Source organism: Melanerpes formicivorus, unplaced genomic scaffold (genome assembly GCF_026170545.1).
Source record: "Melanerpes formicivorus ecotype bairdi unplaced genomic scaffold, bMelFor1.0.p_v2 SCAF_41, whole genome shotgun sequence".
Taxonomy (NCBI): domain Eukaryota; kingdom Metazoa; phylum Chordata; class Aves; order Piciformes; family Picidae; genus Melanerpes; species Melanerpes formicivorus.
In genome coordinates, this window is record NW_027142393.1 from 2,516,029 (window position 1) to 2,527,341 (window position 11,313).

Consider the following 11,313-nt stretch of genomic DNA (forward strand, 5'->3'; position numbering starts at 1 on the left):
CCATCCTCATACAAGAGGCTCCAGTCCTCTCCCCAACTACACAATCACACACAGGAGTGCAAAACCAGGGAACAGTTTGTCACACACAGGAATGCAGGGGAGACCCTCACATGACGCTAGAAAGGATGAGGAGAATAGCAAAAGATGTGGTGAGGGCAAGGACCCAGGTGTCTTTCTTAGGTACCAACCCCAGGCACAAGGAGCTCAGCACAGAAATGAGCCATCCCAGATCTGTCCCAGGACGAAGAGACTTCACATTATCTTCTAATCAGGATAAGCCATTTCAGAGTCAGAGGAAGGATATCTTCAAATCCACTCCTAAATGGGTTTATTGGTGTAATTAATAATGTAAATGACAAATAAACCTGTATATTTGCAAGGAACACACTGAAGAAAGCTTTTTGTTAAAGAAAGTACGAAGTGGGAATCAACATGGAAAATACATGGCACCTCTCATAGAAAAGGAAGATTTTGACCCATCTAAGTAGGGTATATCAGAGAAATCTATACTGATAACCTCTCTCTCACTATAAAAAGTTTGCTCTGAATGAGCAAACTTTACTACTCTACTTGAGCTCTACCTGAACATGTCCAGAGAAGGGCAACAAAGCTCGGGAGAGGTCTCAAGAACAAGCCCTATGAGGAAAGGCTGAAGGAGCTGGGGTTGCTTAGCCTGGAGAAGAGGAGGCTCAGGAGAGACCATATTGTGCTCTACAACTACCTGAAAGGAGGTTGTAGCCAGGTGGGGGTTGATCTCTTCTCCCAGGCAACTAGCAACAAAACAAGAGGACACAGTCTCAAGCTGTGCCAGGGGAAGTTTAGGCTCGAGGTGAGGAGAAAGTTCTTCACCGAGCGAGTTGTTTGTCATTGGAATGTGCTGCCCAGGGAGGTGGTGGAGTCACCATCCCTGGAGGTGTTCAAGAACGGATTGGATGTGGCACTTGAAGCCATGGTTTAGTTGTCATGAGGTATTAGCTAATAAGTTGGACTTGATGATCTCTGAGGTCTTTTCCAACCTGGCTGATTCTATGGGAAAAATATCTTTTCTCTGGTACACCACCTCCCTTGTCCCACAGAGGCTAACTATGTTGCCTACAGCAAAGGTAATGCCCAGCTTTCTCGCACCGAGGGGTCTCGTGGAAGAGCATCTCTACCTGAAGCCAATTTATCCTGAAAGTAATAAAAGTGGATTCTGGTCAGCCCATCAGGTATGTGGGAGGGAAACCATAACACTTCAGCTCCTCTCTTCTCTGTCCTTCCCTGACAAACAAACAAAAAATTATAATAAAAATTGTAAAAAACCCCACATGTACTCTACACCGGAGGCTGGAAGAGCAGAGAAGGTAGCAGTGTGAAGACATAAGTCCCCTGGGACTACCAGTCCATGTGAAGGATTATACACAGTCTTCCCAAACATGTCTGAAGGGCATTTGTAGACACCTTTTTACATCTGACACTCTAGAAAACTTTCTCCCCACTACCCTCACAGTGGGTGGGCCTGCTGTGTCATCAGTTGCTTTCCCCATTCAGCAGAAATAAGGTTGTCTCTTCATGAGACACTGGCACAGGTTGCCCAGGGAGGTAGTAGAAGCCTCATCCCTGGAGGTTTTTAAGGTCAGGTTGGATGTGGCTCTGAGCAACCTGCTGTAGTGTGAGGTGTCCCTGCCCATGGCAGGGGGCTTGGAACTAGATGATCTTTGAAGTCCCTTCCAACCCTGACAATTCTATGATTCTCCCTACAGCATTCTGGTCCAGCTGGTTCTGGGAATGAGGTAAGCTTTCATGGGACATCCTGAAATGATCTCCGAGTGACTCTTGCTACCAAGTACCTCATACCCAGCTCTTTTCCTTTGCTCTTCTCTGCCCCATGAGTTTCTTTTCACTTTCTTCAGTGTTTACTGTACTTTGAATACTTATGTGGCCACCATCCATAGGAGAACCATGGGAATTGGCAGGCAGTGAATGACTGGCATGCAAAAGGGTGGTTTTTCTTCCCCTCCTTCTTCTACTTCTCCTTCTTGAAAACAACTTTGGCGAGCCATCGGATGAAAAAAAAGGATAAAAAAATCTATTCTTCTGCCAGCTCCTGCCCAGTGCCAGTGTCAGGCTATTTAAAGGAGCGGTTTGGGGGAAGGTAGCGCTAAACGAGCTGCATCTTTTCCCTCTGCATCAAAAACAAATATTAAAAAATCAGAAGGTGCTGAGCTCTCTTTTCTACCCAGAGTTGACTTAAGTTAAACATCTGAGCCCCTGACATAAATGTACACTGTAGGAATCCATAATAAGGTTCTTCAGTTAAAACTAGCAACTGCATTTTCGATGCGAGAGCATAATCCTCATTGTTCCTGGGGAGCCTGGATCTTGCCACAACAGAGGGGTAGGGGTGGTGGGGTTTTTGTTATATTACATGCCTACTAACCAAGTCCTTTTCTTTTATAGCTCCCCACGGTCGGGAAAAGGAGAAAGAGTGGATTTAAGTTTCCAGGGAGCTGTCGGCCTTTGTAATAAGGTACATGGCTCACTGCTAGTTCACAAAGGGGGTTAGCACTAGACCGGCGGTGAACTATTCATCCTGCCAGCCAGCTCAGGTGAACGCGGCGCTCGGAGCCAAACGGGAACGCTCAGCCTCATTCACCCAGTAGCTATATAATGTACCACAAGCTGAAAACTGTTCATTGAGCCAGCAGGAAATTCAGACGTTTAGCAAGCGCTGGAACCAGAACTGCTGTGATGGATGGGAATATTCCAGACCTGGGGAACTGTGGCTGGGCTGCCACGGGAAAGGAGCACATCACTCCTGAGATCAGCGAGCAAGGCTGGGAGTCACGGGAGAATGGGCTGAGGTGTTCCTCCTCTCCTCCTCCCTGGGAAACTGCAAGAGAGAAGAGATGAATTTGATTTATTTCCCATTGTCAGCTATGGGGAAAGGAGCAAAGCTAAGAGCAGAACACACAAACAAAACAAAAGACTTAACTCTAGGAGGAAAAATGCCTGTTCCCAGGAGAGAAATGTGATACTCCCCAGCTTGCCCACTATCAGCACTCTGAGACCCGCTCCCAGCTGCTCTGCATTCTTTGGTTTCATCACTCAAATCTGAATTACAGGGGAGTGTTAAGGCTGGCTGTGCTGCTCCTGATGCTCTTCTGGGGCTGCCCATGCTGCTCAGCCATCACCAGAGCAATGCAACCTTGAGAGGTCAGCGCCTGCCACGACAGCAGCAGACAGACAGGCAGGCACAGACGCCCAGTGGAGCTACTGACAGAAGTCCAAAGCCTGGAGGTTCCAGAGCATACAAAACAAAATTTGATTTCTTACAATGTGAAAGCATGTCCACAAATGACCAAATTGGAACTTTTAGCATTTTTGTCCCTTGGGGCATGGGGAGCAGGTGGAAGCAGACCCATCCGCAGTCCCTCTGATCCATCTAAAGAGTCTCAAAGGAAGAGGGAGGAGAATCTGGCATGTCCTCTGCAGCCTATCAAAACCTTTCATGTTGAGGTCCCTCCAGTCACTCTTCACTGAATCACAGAATATTAGGGGCTGGAGGTGGGGAGATTCAGGCTAGATGTGAGGAGGAGGTTCTTCACCGTGAGAGTGGTGAAACCCTGGAATGGGTTGTCAAAGGAGGTGGTCGACGCCCCGTCCCTGGAGGTGTTTAAGAGCAGGCTGGATGAGGCTCTGGCCAGCCTGATCTAGTGTGGGGTGTCCCTGCCCATGGCAGGGGGGTTGGAACTAGATGATCCGTGTGGTCCCTTCCAACCCTGAATGAAACTATGAAAGGGACCTCAAAAGATCCTCCAGTTCAACCCCCCCTGCAGAGCAGGATCCTCCATACCAGATCACACAGAAACGCATCCAGGTGGGTCTTGAATATCTCCAGAGCAAGAGAGACTCCACAACCCCCTTGGGCAGCCTCTTCCAGTGTTCCATCACCTGTATTTCATTTGACAGCTCTTAATGGATCATTAAAAAAACAAAACAAAACAACTTATGAGTATTAACAGTTTACAGGCAATGCAGCACCCTGCCCTGTATTTTGAGAACATTTGTCATTTGATGAAATCATATCATTTGTAAGCTGGGGAAACTGAGGCACAGTTACATTAATCATAGAATCAATGCATGCATTGCAAGGGACCCTCAAAGGTCATCTGGTCCATCCCTCTTGCAGGGGGAGGCTTGCAAAAGAAAAAGGACAAATTTCTGGCTATCTACAGAAAAAACTTTGTAGGAGGTGGTCATATCCTCGGTATCCACTCAAATACCATCTACCCCAAGTGCTTGAAGCCACCATGTTGTTCAGTGCCATTAATGCAGTTCTAAGTGTTCTAAGTGCTGGACTTTTTGTACAACCACAGCAAGCTGCCAGAACTCCTCCCAAACTTTCTCCCCACCTACTGACTTTAAGTCTTTCCCCTAGGACATGCCTGTAGCTTCAGCATCATCTCTTTGGCCAATTCTATCTTCCCAGAGATGCTGTGCCCTCTGAGGGGGCCAGTGATCAATCCCCGCCTGCCATCACCACTTGACCTTCCTGCTTTCTGGCTGTCTCAGTTCTCCATCCACCGCCAGCTCACATGCAACACTTAATGAAAAGGGTAGAGCAAAGAAATCAGTGAGTGACCCAGAGCTGGCAAGGAGCAGGGTATGCAGGGTTCCGATTCCAGCTCCGAGCCTTGGCTACAAAGTGGGATTTACAGAATAATTAACTCCAGTATCCTTGGACAACTCACTTTCTGTGTAACAACTGCAGCTGATTCCCCTGTACACCCTTAAAAATCTGTCTAGCTATCGAATCCAAAAACCCAACACCTGTGTGTCAGCACGAACAGCTGTACACTTGCCACTGCTCCTCTCTCTGCAGAGGATGCCACATGCCAGTTGCTTTAGTTAGCGCATGTGGGGAGGCCAATCCATTAGAGAGAGAGAGCACAGCATAATTAAGAAGCAACATGCTTTCTTGTTCCTGCTGCCCTAATTTCCTTTTTTTCCCCTTTTTCTTCCTCCCCCCCCGCCTCGCTCCCCCTCTCCCCAACTTACTTTGTTTAAACAACTCCATCAGCTTTATTTTGCTGATCTTCAGGCTTGCAGGGCTCATGAACTTGGGAAGCAGGATCTGTTTTCCCAGGTTCTCACAGCACTCATCAGCTGGCGGGTTAGGATAGAGACATTTCCAGTTGAGCTATATTTTGGACTTCTTTCCTCCCCCCCCCCCCCCCTTTTTTTTCCCTGAGAAATATCCTCAATAAGGATGATCTTCTTGGAATAAATAATGAGAGAGGCAAAGACACAGAATCTAAACACATGCATTCCACACGCTGTGCGACGGCAACAAATGATTACATCCACCTCAAAACATCCACTGACGGTCATGTTTGTTTTCATTGCATTCCAGATATCAGTTGCAATCACTCTCTCTGTATTTCTTTCTCCCTTTCTCTTCTGTGTGTGTCTATGCACTCTTTAACACACAGAACACCAGAAACACTTTTGCTAAACTCAGCTTTATCTCCCAAACCTGTGTGGTGCACGCTGGGTACGCAAATGCAAGCTGAAAAGAGGATTTTGAAAATCAAGCTGTATGTCTCAGGGTCTATTTGGAGCCATAATGTGAACTTATCTTTGTATGAATAATTTGCACGACTATCCCTAATTTGGCAAGCGAGGAGTGCAGCCTAGCTTCACAAGCCATAGTACCTTTGTGCTCTTAATCCTCACGGGGCTACCTATACTTGTCTTTCTGTACATTGGATCACTGCTAGTGGAGGTCTGAAAAGCATCTCCAGCAATCTTTAATTCATGTGATTAAAAATTCAAAAGAAGCCCTTGTACCAGCTGTTAAACTATGTTAGTAAGCTGTAATTCAGAGTTCAAATCCCAGCAAATTGAAGGTTAGGTTAACAGGATCATTCAGTGGAACTGCATTATATCGTAGCAACTAGAACAGTAGGTGGACTGTTTTATACATGCTCATTTGCAGAAGATAAACTAGGGATGAGCAGACTCATAGCACTGAAAACCTTGCCTTGGATTTATTTTCCCCCTTCTCTTTCTGTGGCATAATTTTTATTTAGGTTTCTTTTGTTGTTTTGGGGTTTTGTTGTCTTTGGTTTTGTTTTGGGTTGTTTTTTTGAAGCCTGGCAGATGAAACCAACTGTGGGGTTTGTTTAATCTTTGCACAGATAGAAGCAGAATAAAATCAGCATGAAGTGTTTTGTTTAAGATTATCTGGAATCTGAGAAATGCATTTTTCATCTCTGAGACTAATTAGTTTAAATATAACAAAGGTGAAATGAGTTTGATGGTCTTAAGTCTGCTGTTCGTTCTCCTTCAGTAAACAGAGGGAGAAGATGAGAGAATCGAAATCCACCTTATTTAGCACAGTTTGATATGATTATTCTTTGCTCAGGCTGGTCCCAAGATAAACTTCCAGGAAGTCTGGAAGAATCAACCTTAAGTGCAAGTAAAGCTAGAAGTATTATGTACGATTACAATTATTATCTATTATTGGCACTACAAGAGTCATTAGTCTTCAGCTGAGAGTGGAAGGCTATTGTGGAGAGAGCTGCATATAAAAGTGACAGTATTTGCCTCACAGAGCTCACAGCCTCTGCAGCTTTACAGAGCTTGCAGGGAGAAGGTGAGAAACAGGATGTAATATCATCTTTAGTTTGCAGATGGGGAATTATGGCACAAAGTGTCTTTCCCAAAACCACACAGGAAGCACGCAGAGCTAGGAGCTGAATCCTGATCTCCTGAAGGCTTTAACCAAAATACCATCCTTCCTGTCTATTGAAAGGCTCCCACTTGTGATAGAATAGCTCGTAAAGCAGACCTTTAACAAGCTCAGACTCCACTACTAGACCTGGTCTTATGTCTGTGATACCCACCACAAAAAAACCCAAACCAAACAAAATTAGTCTATTTAAGATATCCTGACATAGCCTTTACACTTACTTTTCTAGTGACTTTGGTAAGGTAGGTTTTGTGCAATAGAAGGACACTAGAAAAAAAACCAAAGAAGCTGGGAGAGAAAAGTGCAGAAGGACTGATAGCTAGCTGAAGATGGCCATAGAGATAGGGGGAAATGGCTCACTGGGGTTACTGGGATAATACTGGAAGATGACACTTCCCAATACAAGCCGTTAGAAAATTAATGTCCTGAAAAATTTAGATGAAAAGCTGCCAAATGAAAAGAGTGCTGAGCATGATCATGTCAGGGATGCTGGAAAAGGCAAAGTTGTGAAGAAACAGGTGAAGCTTAGGGGTTGGCCTAGATGGTCTTCACAAGTCCTTTCCACTCTATGATACTATGATAGTGAGAGGAATTTTAGGGCCACAGCCCTCCCGCCAGAGCACAGGAGGTATTGCATAAGTAACAAAGGAATACAAATTAAAAGAGGAGTATGGAGTTTTCCCTCCTTGCTGAGAGCAAGATATCAACTTGAGAATGTCCCAACATACTCTGCATGCTGTCCTCCCCATGAGGTACTCACAGACTTGAAGACAGAAGATCTCCATTTGTGCATCTTTCGGCCATGATGCCTGCAAACTAGTTTCCTCAAGAAGTTCCTTCTCACTTCCCATCTGAGAAAACATAATAAAGTGTCCTGAGCATCCTTCACAATGAAGATTTGAAATAAACTTTAATAAGTAAATAATTTTTTTGGGGGGGTGACCAGCACATGTTGGCCTACATGTGAAAGATGTGTGGTTGGTTCCTACCATTACAACCCTGCATTGACAAATCACTCCCACTGTGGTCAGATGTTGTGTCCATAACACATGGCACTCCCAAAACACTTTTAATGCTACACTAAATACAATGTTTAAAAATAGCTTTGTCTAACCAAGGGCTGTGTACAACTTGTGAGAGACTTGGCCTCATAATTTTGAGTCATCATCATCAACAAGCTTTCACTTGGATAGCACCTTTCATTCAAAGATCTCAGAACACTTAATTTAATTAAGCCTTTCAACAATGCCATGATGCAGCCAAATGTTATAATAACTGCTTGTAGAGGTTTGAATCTGAGACAAAGAGAGGTTAAACAAGTCTCCCAAGGTCCCAGAACGAATTAATAACATCGCCAAGAAGAGGCTGCAAAGCCAAATCCATAGCCACACTCCTCCCCTCTTCTCCCACCCTGACACACAGACATGGGTGGGATTCTGTGCCCACCAGGCTACGCAGAGGATACTGCTGAAGCTCTCTCAGCTTCTCAGGGAGGCTGGGAGCAGTCTGTGTGAGAAAAAAACACACTGGTATTTAGGCAGAGTGAGCTGCATCCTGTAAAGGAAGGTGGCAATGAGAATGACTTCCTCCCACCCTCCCCCCCCCCAAAAAAAAAAAAAAAAAAAGAGAGAAAAGGTCTTGTGAAACTTTCCTCCACACCACCACTTCCCTCTAGGTTACCTTGGGAAGCAGGATTGTTTGCTGTTTTCCCATGGCTAAGATCTGTGAGATCATTTACGGTGCGTTAGTGGTCTAGTTTGCAATCCAAAAGGCAACGAGGAGAGCAGAGTCACCTTAGCCCCACGTGGGGAATTGCTTCAGCCCTGAGAGAGGAACATCTTGTCCTTGTACCAGCACAATCCGCTGTACTCTGACTTTTTCTAGGAGGTCCCTCGCATTCAAACACTGACTTTTCCCGATTCCCTTAGCCTGGGAGATCTGAGGCTCATACAGGCTGCAGTGGTATGGCTCCAGGCCATACAGCACACACTAAGCATTACCATATGTCACAGAGGCAGCTAGACAAAATCTTCCCTGAAATGCAAAGAGAAGTGCTGGATACAGGCAAGCTTCACTAGCTTAAGACCAAACAGCAAAGGTTGTGTAAAACAAAATCAGTTTACTGCTGAGCATCAGCAGCTGCTTTCAAATTTACAAATACATTTACGTTCTACAGGACATAAATGAGAAGCAATCAATTTCCTAGCTGGCTGCCAAGACCTGAGATAGAGATTTAGTTTTTTCCCAGGTGTTGCTGCAAGGTTTCAAGCACTGTGAACCCACAGGTGGAAAGACCCCTGGAGCTCTGGGCTCTGTGGCTCTCACCCCACCACCAAAGAAGAGCTGGATCTCATCGACACAAACTGCCTCAGGCTCTACAGGAAGGATTTGGTCTCTGTTACAGTCAGGCTTTCCCTGGCATGGAGGAGCTCCAAGACTAAATACATGACCCTTTTGTTCTGGGAACTGGCACAGGAGAGGATGCACTGGGACCTCCATGTGCATCTCCAGGGCATGCATCGTGCACTGGGCACATGGAGTCTTGTCACAAAAGCCATGTGGCATATTCTTCCAACTCTATAATCTCATGAACACAAATATTTAACATCCAGCCCAGCCCCAGATTTATAAATGGCCATCTGTTAACTGCTTTCACTGGTTCCCAATTAAGCTATCTCCATGGCAGGATTGATGCCACTCACGACTGACATGATACCTGCAATCTGAGAATAAGATAGTTAGTTATTTAGACTCACTTGCTCATGGAAAAGTCCTGTGCAATTAAATAATGTTGGTAACAAGTGGGGCTGGCCAGAATTACAAACCAGTTCTACCTTGCTGTTGGTGTCCATTTCCCTAGTGCCATCTAACCAAAGCACAAGCTCCTGGATTCATCTGATGCTTTAAAACCATCAACTTCCGCTGTTAAAAACCAGCCCCTGGTCCTTATTATCAAGAAGCTGAAAACGTGAGGTTGGAGGCTAAGAGAAAAAAGGGAAAGACAAAGAACAATTCCAACTGTAGTTTTTTTAATCTAATTACTTAAAGCATGATTTTGGAATGATGGGAACCGAATGCAACAGTGTAAACGACAAATTCCTACAAGAAGGAATGACATTAGAATGGCTTAAGCTTATCTATATTAATTAAGCACATTAAAATAATATGTGACTGTTAATACATAAGCCAACATTAAGACATAATAACTGTTTTCTCTTAAATGTTAAATATCCCATCCCTGGAGGTTTTTAAGGCCAGGATGGATGTGACTCTCAGCAAACTGATCTGGTGTGAGGTGTGCTGCCCATGGCAGGGGGCTTGGAACCAGATGATCCTTGAGGTCCCTTCCAGCCCTGACAATTTTATGATTCTATGAAATGGGCTTGATTCTTTAATGAATGTCATTGCATTGCATTAACTACCATCATCTTGCTTGCCTCATATTTGTTGAAAATGCAGGTGTGGACACTTTTATCACACCAATTTAGCTTTAAACTAGATGCTGTGAAAAATCTTGGTCACGACATGACCCATGCAGGTAGAGCAGAGCCTTTGCAGATGGCTCTTCAATACTAGACACTGCCTGACTCAGCTTACAGGCTCGATGGGAGGCTCTAAGCTCGGCAGATATTTTCCTCCAGCAATTGTTCATAGCCTTTAGAGAACATAATGAAACTTGCATTTTTGAATTGGTTTTAAATGAGCTGAAACCCGCGGTCCTAATTGGTGTACACAATGTGTGTTTTTAGTTACGAGATAAACAATTTACTCCAGTATCAGGGAAACATCGGTCAGGATTTTACTAGACTCCCCGCTCCATACGATAAATCCACCCCTCTGTTTGTTGCAACAGCTCTGGTAAAACAAACTCTGAGCACACACCACCGTGACCGAGCAGAGCTCTTTGTCTCAGCACGTGGAACGGTGCCCCGCTCCCACACACCATCCCGCTGGCCCTGTCACCTCGCGCCCAGCCGCTGCCTGGACCTTGGCGAGAGGAGCGTCTGTTGCTCCTACAGGTGTTACATTTTTTCACTCCCCCCAGTGACCAGCAACTAAAATAATATATCTCAAAACAATGTGCTGGCATGGCTGAGAACGTACATATAAGGCCACTGAGGTCCACACAGCGAGGATTGCACAATAACCCATTAAAATAAACATTTGCAACCACAGATAGCTGGACTGAAATCCCTGCTCTGATACAAATAACATCTGGACAACTTTTGTATGCATCTTCCAGCATAAAACACCCTTGAGAAAAAATAGAAGGCGAGCTAAAAGACAAAGGACCACTAAAGATTTTATTATGCTATGGGTGTGGTGCCATAAATTTGAGGGGATTCAGGCAAGAGTTGCCAAGCTTGAATTTAAACAGCATGTTGTTTTTAAAAGTTGTAACATTAGTGACGAACAAGTCAGTATTCTTACATAATTAATCCAGTGTGAAACAGAGTGACTGGAAGACATCCAGTGGTTTAAAAATAACTCAATCATTTATAAGATCCACGGTGCTATATGATTTAACATTAAGGCACAGGAAGTGAAGGCATCTTGGTACAGAGCATGCTGTTTTA